General features: G+C 42.7%; 1 pseudogene across 1 annotated transcript; it reads left to right on the forward strand.

Annotated features, from left to right (window-relative positions):
* The first annotated feature begins 981 nt into the window (after positions 1-981).
* LOC308276549 (translationally-controlled tumor protein-like) lies at positions 982-3,684 on the forward strand (annotated as a pseudogene). Its single transcript has 4 exons — positions 982-1,378; positions 1,624-1,984; positions 3,006-3,033; positions 3,560-3,684. The product of its transcript is annotated as a translationally-controlled tumor protein-like (transcript).
* The last annotated feature ends 9,620 nt before the right edge of the window (positions 3,685-13,304 follow it).

Here is a 13,304-nt window from a genome sequence, read left to right on the forward strand (position 1 = left end):
GTCTCACATCTAAATCCAACCCCCTCCCAACAACCCTTCTTCAGTGGATTGGCGCGTTTGCCGGTTCATCTTAAGCTTTACCTCAGATTAGGGTGCTGACCCTCCTACCCAACATGCTCTTGGGCGAGGCCCAGAGGACTCACATCGGCAGCTGTCACTCACTGGTGAAACCTGGCGGTCCCTCCACTGGCTTCCTGTTTGGGACAGGGTTGAGTGCTGTGTCAGGCTCCTGCTGCGTCTCGATTTCCCGGGAGTTTGCTATTACCCCGGCCCTTGTTGGCAAAGTTGCCGATGCTGCCTAGATGTCACGTCCTAGCCTGGAGCCCAGTGGGGACCTCAGACTGCGCTTGAGCCCTCATCTGCCATATTAATTTGTGTCTGAGTGTGTGTCTTTTATTTTCTTTCTTTCTTTGTATGGCTGACACTACTAATTGTCTGGGTTAAGGAATATTGAACTTTCTATTTGCTTAAAGGTGTTTTGAGCCACTTCTATCCCTGGACACTCATAGAAATAAATACTAAGACTTCCTGAAGAAAGTTATCTCTGTGTGTGTGTGTGTGTGTGTGTGTGTGTGTGTGTGTGTGTGTGTCAAACCCAGGACCTTGTGCATGTAAGGCAAGCACTCTACCACTGAGCTACATCTCCAGCCTGAAGGTATTTTCAACATAGGCCTCAGGTAATTTCTATATGTAATTTTCAAAACCAACATTCAGCATACAATCTGATAAGAATGTAAAATAGCAGGAAAGAAACAACAGAAACAGAACTAAAAAGAGTTCAGATATTGGAATTATCATATATATACTCTTAAAGCAAATAGGGTAAATTTTGTTAAAAAGCAAACTGTTTGTATCTTCAAGGCATAGGAAACTGTAATCATTTTGTTGAGAGATGGGGTTAGCCAGGCGTGGTGGTGCTCCGCACTCGCTCCGAGCTCCAGGCTCTTGCTAAGGTAGTGCCGACTCCCTTCGGCTGCCATCATGATCGTCTATGGGACCTCATCAGCCACAGAGAGACGTGTCTGACATCTACAAGATCCAGGAGGTCACAGATGGGCTGTGCCTGGGGGTGGAGGGCAAAATCCTCAGCAGGACAGTGGGCAACACTGATGACTCACTTCGTTGGTGGAAACGCCTCCACTGAAGGCCCTGAGGGTGAAGGTACTGAAAGCACAGTGGTCACTGGTGTGGACATTGTCCTGAACCATGACTTGCAGAAAACCAGCTTCACAGAGAAAGCCCATAAGAAATACATCAAAGATTACAAGAAGTCAGTCAACGGCAAGCTTAAAGAACAGAGACCAGAAAGAGTGAAATCTTTTATGACTGGGGCTGCAGAACAAATCAAACATATCCTTGCTAATTTAAAAAGCTACCAGTTTTTAGCTGGGTGTGTGGTGCATGCTTGTAATCTCAGCATTGGAAGGTTCGCAGATAGCCTCACCTACTTAGTGAGGCCCTTTGCAACTCAGTGAGCACCTGTTGAAAATGAAAGAATAACAAAAATTGAGCTAGGGGTGTAGCTCAGAGGTAGAATGCCCCTGGGTTCCATTTCAAGTACCACGCATACACACATACACACACAAAATCAAAACAAAACAAAAACAACAAAAAACTACCAATTTTTTTAATTGGTGAAAACATGAATCCAGATGTTGTGGTTACTCTCCTGAACTACTGTGAGGATGGTGTGACTCCATTTATGATTTTCTTTTCTTTCTTTCTTTCTTTCTTTCTTTCTTTCTTTCTTTCTTTCTCTCTTTCTTTCTTCCTTTCTTTCTTTCCTTTTTTTTTTTTTTTAACAGTACTGAGCCTCTTCTATCCCTGGACTGGGGATATAACCCAGGGACATTCAAGCTACACCCCCAGCCCTACTATTTATTTATTTATTTATTTATTTATTTATTTATTTATTTATGCAGTACTGGGGATGGAACCCAGGGACATTCTACTTCCAAGCTACACCCCCAGCCCTATTTTTTTAGTCCTTTTTATGTTAGAAACAGGGTCTCACTGAGTTGCGAAGGGCCTCACTAAGTAGCTGAGTAGCTGAGGCTGTCTGCAAAATGTGATCCTCCTGTCTCTGCCTCCCAAATGTTGGGATTACAAGCATGTGCCACCATGCCTGGCTATGATTTTCTTTAAGGATGATTTAGAAATAAAATGTTAATGAATCTGGCAGTTACTTTGGATCTGTCATCAGAGCTGGCCGCTGCTTGTCATCCACCCAACACCAGGACTCAAGGCAAATGGGGCTGATGCCATCTTGAACTCTTCGTTTATTTTGACTGTGATTTATTTGAAGTGGAGGCATTGTTTTATTCGAGAAAAAACATGTCATATAGGTTGTCTAAAGATAAAGTGCTCTTAAACTCACTTGAGAGGATGCCTCTTAGTTTAATATGTGTTTAAATTCATCCTGTAGTGTTCCTGGAGAAGCTAGAGACTGGTCATAGATCACCACTAAAAAAGCTAAGGCTGTCTCAGAAAACTCATGCAGTGAGGAACTACGTCTGGACCTGGAATATAAAAAGCAAGAATCAAAGTTTTAGTTTGGACTCACAATAAAGGGAGAGACCATGCTCAGCAGCACCAGCGCTAGAGGTGGACCTTGCACATTTCATCCCCTCCAACGGAAGTAAGAAACTTTGGAAAAGGTTACCAAAAGAATAAAAAGTGACTAACTCAGTTTAAAAAATACACATTTTATGAGAGACCCAGAGGGGGAAGTGAGAGAGAGAGTGAACGTGCGGCACTGCTGAGGCCGCGGTGTGAGGGGCTGCGTGCCAAGCTGCCGCACAGGGCAGGCACTTCCCTGCTGGTGCCTGCTGCTGGGCGCCTTCCTCTTGGAGTCAGAGAGCCACCCTCATGGGGCTGAGCTCCAGCTCCTGTCTCACGCTTGGCTACATTTCCCCTCCCTATGCCTTATTTCTTTTTCATCTGTTTTGAGAAGGTCCTTATTCTTTGAGAAAAATTAAACCCAATGTTTATTTTGGATTTCACAGACACAGCAGGCCCAGTTTCTAGACAAAAGTATGTAATTCAGCGATGATGAAAGAGTTTTCTTTTTGATAGTGCTAATACTAGACGCGTCTAGGACAGGGAACAAATCCCTGAGTGGCAGGCCTGCCGTCCACAATTGTGTGGTTTGTAGCCTGGACAAAGTGCCTGCTAAGAGGACAAGGGCCTGAAATCCATGGCTCTGTGGTAGGGCATGGCTCCCAGGGTGGCCAGCTGCCAGCTCCATGGGCACTGAGGGGTTTCTTGCCACCCAGGACTGTAGGGAGCACCCCGGCAAACCCACGAGGCTGGTTCACCACACTGCTGGCACTCTCTCGGGTGGGCAGCTTTTGACTCTCATTACTGGAAGGACGGGTTCCTGGTGTTCCCCTTCCCCTTCCTCTGCGGGCCCCTTGCTCGGTGCTGACTCTCATGTGTAAAGGGCACAGGCCATGCCATGGGGGAGGGAGTGACCTCATCCAAAGTCCCTCTAATGGGGATGTGGCAGTGTTAGCTCTTTAGCCACGTTGACTTGGACATTCATGTCTTTCCTTCCCAGCTCAGCCTCCCAAAGAGGCCCACCTGCCTGCTGCTCCTGTGCTCCTGCCCTCTGCAGCGCTCTCCCCTTTTCCCTGCCTGACTGCACAGAGTGCTTTTTCTCTGATCTTTGGATCCCAGGCATAACTGGATCCTTATAATCCAACCCCCAGTTCAGGCTGTGCTGAAACACTCCTGAGCTGGGAGATTATTTGCTATGGGTCATAGAGTATAACAGCCTTGCAGAATCCCTGTACAAAGAAGCCTGCGTTGATGACTCCTCCTCATGTGCTCACAGCTTTCAAGAAACTTTTTAGCTCCCCATTTATCATTACACTAAATGAGCCAGGCATGGCGGCACGTGTTTGTAATCCCAGTACATGGGAAGCTGAGACAGATTGAAGATTTGCGTCCAGCCTCAGCAACTTGTTGGTCCCTCCACAACTTAATGGGATCTTGTTTCAAAATAAATAATAATAAAAAAATAGGGCTGGGGGTGTAGCTCAGAGGTAGAATGCCCCTGGGTTTGACCCCCAGTTCTGTAAAATCACAACAACAACAACAACAACAACAACAACAACAATAAATGGCTGGGCATGATGGTCCCCACTTATAATCTCAGTACTTGGGGGGCTGAGACAGGAGGATTGCAGGTTCAGGAATAGCCTCAGCAAGTAGTGAGACTTTCATCAACCTAGTGAGATCCTGTTTCCAAATAAGAAATTAAATTGGGCTGGGGATGTAGCTTGAAGGTAGAATGCATTTGGGTTCAGTTCCAAGTATCATGTGCAGGCACACACGCGCGTGCGCACACACACACACACACACACACACACACACACACACGCTATATTAAAGTAAGTAAATAATTGGAAAATCAAGGATCACCGTATCTGAGAAAAACTCCTCATAAAGATGGAGGACAAAACAGGAAGGAAAAAAGTGGAAACAGATTACACAAAGAGAAATTAAATACTAAAGAACAAGCTGCTAACACATGGGCCTTTGGGAGCATACATTTATCCACACCACAGCACCACCTTTTCATTGTCCTGACAACATTGTGATCAAAATCTTTGTATAAATACCTGATTATTTCCTTAAATTAGATCTCAAAACATCATGCATCAAAGGTTATATATGGACCTAAGGAGTCTGATGCATGATAGCTATTTGTGTTCTAGATCTGTGATGTCTATTATGGAGCCACTTGTCACTTTTTTTGTGTGATACTGGGACATTTTACCTTCAAGCTACACCCCCAGCCCTATTTTTTATTCTTTATTTTGAAACAGGGTCTCACTGAGTTGCAAAGGCCCTAAGTACCTGAGGCTGTCCATGAACCACGATCCTCCTGTCTCAACCTCCCAAATGTTAGTATTAACAAGCGTATGCCACCATGCCTGCCCCGCATCACATGGTTATTTATGTGTAAATTTAAATGATTAAAAAAATCAGAGCCGGGCGTGGTGGCGCACGCTTGTAATCCCCGCGCTTGGGAGGCTGAGACAGGAGGATCGCGCAGGTTCGAAGCCAGCTGCACGTGCTGGCTTAGGAGACCCTGTTTCCAAAATAAAAATGTAAAAACATAGGTCTGGGAGTGTAGCCCGGAGGTAGAAGGGCTTCCAGGAACCCCAGTACCACCAAAAAAAAAAAAAAAAAAAAAAAAAAAAAAAAAAAATCAGCTCCTTTGTGCCCTGGATACTAAGTGCCTCAGTCTTTAATAGCCAAATGTGACTAACGGCTACCATATTTGGGCAACATAGGCAGAGAACTGTAGAAAGTTCTAGTAGTGTTATTTTAGAAAATCACTTTTTAAAAATATCTCATGATCAGTCTCTACTCTTTTACCATCACTGAATATTATTTCATTCCAGTGTCGAATATCATTTTATCATTTTTAAAACTTTCTTAGTTTGAGAGACAAAAATCTTGATTTTATTTATAAATACTTCTAATCTGAATTGGCCATTTTACCCATTTTGTTAGCAATTTTATTACATTTAGAAATTGTCCTATTTTGCCAGTCTCAATATATTTCTTTCTTTTGTTTTTTTCTGGTACTGGGAATTGAACCCAGGGACATTCTACCTCTGAGGTACCACACCTGGCTTGATATATTTCTTATAGATCTGGATGTGCTTTACATGCTACTCTAACGGAACCATGTGCTTTGTTCTCATTTCATGAGCAGTCCCAGGCCAAAGCAGATGATGTGCCTCTACAGTGAAAATATGAATTCTTTCCAAATGATGGTGACAGTTTTCTACAGCTTTTCTTCTTCTGGTGTTCCGAGAGTTCGTGTTGTTTTCCTGGCTGTCTTACTGTGGATTAGTAAAGACATGGCTGGAACTGTTTCTCCACTAGTGGCTGTGCCCACACCGTGCTCTTTCCTTAATCCTGTACTCTAGTCATAATGACCCCAGAGTGCCTTTACCCAGTGGGTACCCAAGGAACACTATTTAACAAAATGCCACACATTTGAGAAGGGCAGAAACTTCCCTTAAACATAAAATAGAATTTTATTTTTAACGAAACATTTGGTCTAAGTAACAGAATTTAAGTTTGAATGAAATATTTGTTCCCCAACAGAATACATGGTCCTGCAAGACACCCTCTTGGCTGATCTCACAATTTTTCCTTCCTAGAAAAAGGAACTGTGGAATAGGGAACTAGAAGCTATAACTATGAATAATGTGTGAGACAAATGCCCATGCTGCAGCCCCTATCTCACTTTTCCTTAATCCCAAAAAGCAGTAACATCAAATCCACAGAAATATTTTGGGGTAATGGAGGTGCAAAGGGATATTACATTTATCCAAAGGAAAAAAAGCTTAGGATCCTCAACTGATGTCCAGTATATATTTAAGCCTTCCCCCCAACCTGTGTACCTGGGGGGCTTGCAGACACCTTAGAGACTGCCTAAAAATGTTGAGAAATTTTAGTTGAAAAGCAAATTGTCTTCAGGAGACAGTACACTGAATGTTGGGTGAAAGCACCCTCACTTTATCCCCACAGTGAAGAAAAAACTGATAGCGTGAGCTAAAGTTGACCTACAAAACACATTTGTAACATATATTTTCCTTCCTTCACACTGACAATAAGAATGAACACTGTAAACACAATTAAGATGGCAGAGGGAGCCGGGCATGGTGGCGCACGCTTGTAAGCCCAGTGCTTCCGAGGCTGAGACAGGAGGATCGCACAGATTCAAAGCCAGCCTCAGCTACTTAGTGAGGTTCTCAGCAACTTAGTGAGACCCTGTTTCCAAATAAAGTATAAAATAGGTCTGGGAGTATAGCCGGAGGTAGAAAAGTCCCTGGGTTCCACTTCTAGTACCACAAATAAAATAAATAAATAAATAAATAAGATGGCAGAGGGCTATAGAGGACCATTTAGTATCTAGTGCCACCTTGTGGTGGCAAATTGAAGTTCCAGGCCTTTGTAAGAACCTTCAAGTGACTGAGCCTGCCTAAAGAGGTGTTGGTTTGTTGGGCATGGTGGTGCTGGCGCACACTTGTAATCCCTACACTTGGGAGGCGGAGACAGGAGGATTGCGCAGGTTCGAAGCCAGCCTCTCTGGTTTAAGAGACCCTGTTTCAAAAAAAAAAAAAAAATATATATATATATATATATATATATATATATATATATATATTTGCTCTGCACTACAGGCCTCAGTCTAAAACATATTGAAAGAAGCCAGGCATGGTGGTGCACACTTGTAATCCTAGCATTTGGGAGGCTGAGACAGAAAGATTGCGGTTCGCGGACAGCCTCAGCTATTTAGTGAGACCTTTCGCAACTTAGTGAGACCGTTTCAAAATAAAGAAAAAAAATAGGGCTGGGGGTGCAGCCCCTGGGTTCCATCCCCCAGTACTACAAACAAACAAACAACATATGAAGTCTGAGGTATAGAGAAGCTTGTGACTTGTATTGGGCAAATCCTGAACTTAAACCCAGATATTCATACTTCAAATCCTATAATATTAGTATTACCATTTGGAGTATATTTAATTATAATATTTAGTATAATTATATATATTACATATACCTCCAAATAAATCTAGATCTAGTATGTAATATATACCATATATATCACACACACACACACACACACACACACACACACTACTATGTAGTAATATAGTATTTAAACTATTTTCTTTCTCATTTATTTATTTTTACACTACTGGGGATTGAACTGAGGGCCTTGCCAAGTTGCTCAGGCTGGCTTTGAACTTGTAATTTTCTTGCCTTAGCCTCCTGGGTATCTGGGATTACAGGTGTGCACTACCATGCCCAGAAGTACTTATACTATTTTTTTTTTTTTTTTGGTACTGTTAACCTTCTTCCTTTCTGTGGTTATTTTATGTATGTGAAGGCCCTACCTGTCATGGTTGACTCCATAATTCTATATGGTTTCACAAATGCTTTTTTCATTCAAAATATGTATTTATTTCTAAGAGAATTTGCACTGTAAAATATTTACAATTAAACTATTATACATGTAAAAAGTTATCAGATGGAAATTTTGATCTACACAAAAATTGATACAGGAATAAATATAAAATATATTTTCATCTTAAACAGCTCGATAAGTAGTTAAATCAGTAAAATTACAATAGATTTATAAGTAGAACTATTTTTTTTAAAAAAGCACAAAGAATGAAGTTTCTCATATTTCCAAGCAATTTACGGACACGAGGCTGTAGCAATAGTCTGAAACAATGGTAAGACTGAGCTGTATTTGGAATTGGCCACATACTCAAAAATGGCAGGAGACAAGAGTGTGCGAGTGCTTCTCATGATTTAAACATAGGCCATTGGTGTAGGAGGCCAACATGGTACAGTATTAGTCTTTTTTTTTTTTTTTTTTTTTTTTTTTGCAGGTCTAGGGATGGAACCCAGGGGCATTCGACCTCCGAGCTACACCCGCTGCCCTATTTTTTATTCCTTATCACTAAGTTGCGGAGGGCCTCACTAAGTAGCCGAGGCTGTCTGCAAACTGCGATCCTCCGGTCTTAGCCTCCCCAACACTGGGATTACGAGCCTGCGCCACCACGCCTGGTACATTATTAGTCTTACACAGGCAATTCTTGGATATTTCATAGTATTCAAACATAACATTAGAAATCCAAAGACAGAGAGAGGGAAGGAACCAGCCAAAAGAAATTCTTTGAGTGATCAAGACAATTGAAAATTTGCTGATGAAAATATTAAAAAATAAAGTTTTAAAATAATTACCCTTGAGCCGGGCGTGGTGGCGCACGCTTGTAATCCCCGCGCTTGGGAGGTGGAGACAGGAGGATCGCGCAGGTTGGAAGCCAGCCGCGCTGGCTTAAAAGACCCTGTTTCCAAATTAAAAAAAAAAAAAAATAGGTCTGGGAGTGTAGCCCGGAGGTAGAAGGACTTCCAGGAAACCCAGTACCACCACCAAAAAAAAAAAATAAAAAATAAAAATAAAAAATAAAAAAATTACCCTTGTTATTCTTACCATTAGTCATGAATGGTAAACTTAATGTATTGTATGTATAATACAATTAATAGAAAAGTAAATATACTTATGACCTCAATGAAAGTTTGTAGAATGACGTGATCTTTTTCTACTTCATTCATTTTCACACCATTACTCCAATACTCTGACATTGTTTATAAGAGTACAGAAATCTGGTTTATTTTTCTCAATTCTCTTGTTATTTGCATGGTGTATATTGAAGACCTATTATTAAATTCATACAGGTTTAATAACATTGTGTTCTATTGATAAACTGACAGCCAAGATATTTTTCTGAAATCTATTATTTTATGATATTAATATATCTTTTTCTGTGGTACTGGGGTTCCTGGAAACACTTCTACCTCCGGGTTGCACTCCCAGACCTATTTATATATATTTTTATTTGGAAACAGTGTCTCTTGAGCCATTGTGGGTGGCTTCGAACCAGCGTGATCCTCCTGTCTCTGCCTCCCAAGCGCGGGGATTACAAGCGTGGGCCACCATGCCCGGCTATATCTTTCTTTTGATTAGAATTTTAGGGCACATATTTTTCATCTTTTTAGCTTTTAGATCTGTATGGTTAATAAATGTTTTTTCTGTGGATAATACATGGGTGACTTCTGCTTTGTTATATATTCTCTTATTTTATCTTTTTGTGGTACTGGAGATAGAACCAGGGGTTTTCTACCCTCGGGCTATACTCCCAGACCTATTTTACATTTGGAAACAGGGTCTAAGTTGCTGAGAGCCTCACTAAGTAGCTGAGGCTGGCTTCGAACCTGTGCCATCCTCCTGTCTCAGCCTCCCAAGCATGGGGATTACAAGCGTGCGCCACCACGCCTGGCTTTGTTATAATATTCTAACAATCTCTTTTATTAGCATATTTAGTTTTTTTAAACTGGTGCATTGTAGCCATCCATCTTAGTGGGTACAAGATGGTGGAGGCATACATGCACTCATCGCTCATTTAGCCCTTCCTCAGTTCCCTGCATTCCATCCTCCTCCCTCCTCCTCATGTTTGGCTTAGTGACTGACTCCGAGTTTGTGAGTGTACGTCGTGTGCACTGGGGAGTTTCCCTCTGCCCCCTCCCACCACCGTTTGGTGTCCTTATTTGCTCATCTGTAGTTTCTCCTTCGTCTAGAGTTCTTCCTGTGACCCCTTTTCCCCCTAGCTTCTGCATATTAGGGAGAGCATCCAAGGTTTTGCTTTTTGTGACCGACTAATCTCACTTAGCATAATATTCTCCAGTTCAAACAAATGCTCTTATGATCAGAGTTTTAGTACTAATCATGGTCTCATTCTCTGGGTCCCGGGGCACTGAACTGTGGAAGAACCTGCTCCACCGGTGTCTAGATTTCACATACACCAATGGAAGGGTGCCCAGGGAGAACGGACACCGGGCAGCGAGGGAGTGGAACAAAGCCACACTTTAATTATGCTTAGGCTTTTTAAGAAAATTTGAGGGTCTTAAACTAGTCCACTTGCTCACAGCTATAACCTTTATGGATTAAGCCACCTCATTCATTTAACAAGAAGTGTATTTACAACAAATATACCTTAAGTGAGGTCATGGAGAGGCTGGCTGTGTGAGAGGTGGGCATGCCATTAAACCACCTTTAAATATCCCAAATGGAAACTTTTGCACCTGGAGTTTTTGTTTGTTTGCAGTACTGGGAATTGAACCCAGGGGCATTCTACCTCCAAGCTACATCCCCAGCCGTTTTTATTTTTTTATTTTGAAACAAGGTCTCACTAGGTTCTCCAGGCTGTCCTCACACCTGCGATCTTAGAGTCTTGGCCTCCCAAGTACTGAGATTACAGGTGTGTACCACACATCTGGCTTGTCGGGTTTTATTGGATAAAAATTGGGGACTGTTCATTGCTCCAGTCTGTCCTGCATCAGCAACCTCCATTAGGTGCACCTCATAGCAAAATCCCACTTCCTGGTCTCTGGATTCACATCAATTCCTCAACTGAGAACATTATTGACAGAGACCGACACAAGGACCAATAACCATCTTTCAGGGATTCCAACCCACATGGCCCATCTCTGTCATTTCCACCAGATCAAGCATAGGATAGTTCTTTGGGCTTCCATCTACAAAGAGTAAAAATTACCAGAAAGTGCTTTGACCCTTGTGTCTATTACTGTTAAGGCTGTTGAATGTGCTCTTTATGTCAGAGGGAAGGATTCCTCAGAGCCAGGTGCAGCTGCCTCTGGGTTCTCTTGAGTTTACAGTTGTTTACCTCTTTACACCAACCACTAGGGAGTCAAATCTTTAAGAGTCAAATCTTTGACATGTGTAAATCTTTACACATTTATTTGATATGTAAAACCTTTTGTAATTCTGTTACTCCTGGCCTCAACTCTTTTCCTATGATTTCGTTATTCAAAATCTTGTAATAATTTACCTATTTTGTCAGTTTCCTTAAATTCCTTTGAGAATTTTAAAATAATACAGGAAGAGGGTAAATTATGGGGACATGGGGGACGGTCTTGGAGCTCTGTTCACTCTGATCATCCATTTCTTCAGCCGAATGCCCGTTACACAGGTGGGTCCATTTTGCATATCACTGAGCTAAGCAGTTGGTTTGTGCATCGTCCTGCATGTATATTAAACTCCGATAAAATGTTAAAAGGGAGGAATGAAGGAAATGATAGCTATGTATATTAAGGGTTTACTATAATGCTACATATCAGTTATTTAATTCTGAGAACACCATAAGTTATCCTTTTATTTCTGACCTGGGAATTGAACCCAGGGCATTCAACCTCTGAGCTTCACCCCCAGCCCTTTTTGTAATTTTTAATTTTGTTTTAAACAGGGTTTTGCTTTATTGCTGAGGCTGGTCTTGAACCTGCAATCCTGTCTCGGCCTCCCAGGTATTGGTATTATAGGTGTATGCTTCCATGCCCAACTAGTTATCCAAATCTTATATACAAGGAAACTAATCTGAGGTTCAAATAGGCCAAGGGATGAGGCCGGAGTCCCAAATAACTTACTTCTGGCAACACAAACCCACTCTATTACACCATACTCTTCACCACTTTCTACTGTCAGGCTTGGCCGCTAAGCCCACCAGACAGTGGTCAGATTTAGTGGAGAAATGGGTAAAAGGACTTTATGGAGGGGTGTTGGGCAGCCTCACAGGGCTAAGCTGGGTGTGGGGCTCATTTGGTGCAGGAGGCTTAGCAGATAGTGCCTTGTACTGGAAGTGATAAGCCAGGGCCTTCCTGGCTCCCCTCTCCCCCAGGATGAGCTGGGCTTGTCCCTGAGGTCCACCTTCTTTATAAGCTGATTCCAGAGAAAAACAAAACAAAACGAAAACCCAAAAAGAACTCCAGAAACCACTGCACGACTGATCTTCATCAGTATTGCTCTTACCTGGACTAGCCATCTACCAGCCTCCAGACAGGGAGAGAAAATCAAAGAGACCAGGAAGACACAGGGCTCATCTGCCCCCCTTACAGCTCAAGAAGTCAGAGCAGATGGCAGTCAGGTCAATCGCAGCCTGGCCCTCCTCTTGCCAATGACCAGGAGGATCTGCTCTGGCTGTAAAGCACCACGATGGCCGTCTCCCAGCCCTTCTCAGTGGGATCCCTCCTTTCCCACGGGGTTGGGTTGGAAGACCCTAGTTTCCTACCCCTGCCGTTTAGTCACACATGCGAGATAATGCTCACATGGCTTTCTGCAGAAAGGGAAACCTAAAGTTTTCAGGATCCTTTTTTTTTCCCTGTGGACCAAATCACTCTTGATTTTATTTCACAGTGTGAAAGCTATTATATGGAAATACTTGGGAGACAGGTCAGACCACTAATTTAGGCCTCTCCCTGCATACCACCACACTAGCTACTGGGCTCTGGCCTCTATCTCCCCCAGCCACTGCTTCCTCATTTCTCAGCAGGGAATCCGGCTAGTCCATCTTATTGTTATTTTTATTAATTTATTTTTTCTTTTTGTGGTACTGGGGATTGACCTCAGGGGTGCTCTGCCATTAAACTATATCCTTAACTGTTTTTATTTTGAGACAGGGTCTCACTAAGTTGCTCAGGCTGGCCCTGAACTTGCGATCTTCTTGCCTTAGTCTCCCAAGTTACTGGGATTCCAAGACGTGCCAGCATGCCTGGTTGGCCCGGTCCATTCTAATGCCCCTTCACAGCCCTAAAATTCAACTCTGAACTAGATATTAGCTATCTCCTGAGAGAAACTGCACTGGCTGGAAGTGGAGTGTGGGGATAAATGGTGGCCTTCCCCTCGCTCTTCC

The sequence above is a fragment of the Muscardinus avellanarius genome (assembly GCF_963383645.1).
Source record: "Muscardinus avellanarius genome assembly, chromosome: 18".
Classification (NCBI taxonomy): Eukaryota; Metazoa; Chordata; class Mammalia; order Rodentia; family Gliridae; genus Muscardinus; species Muscardinus avellanarius.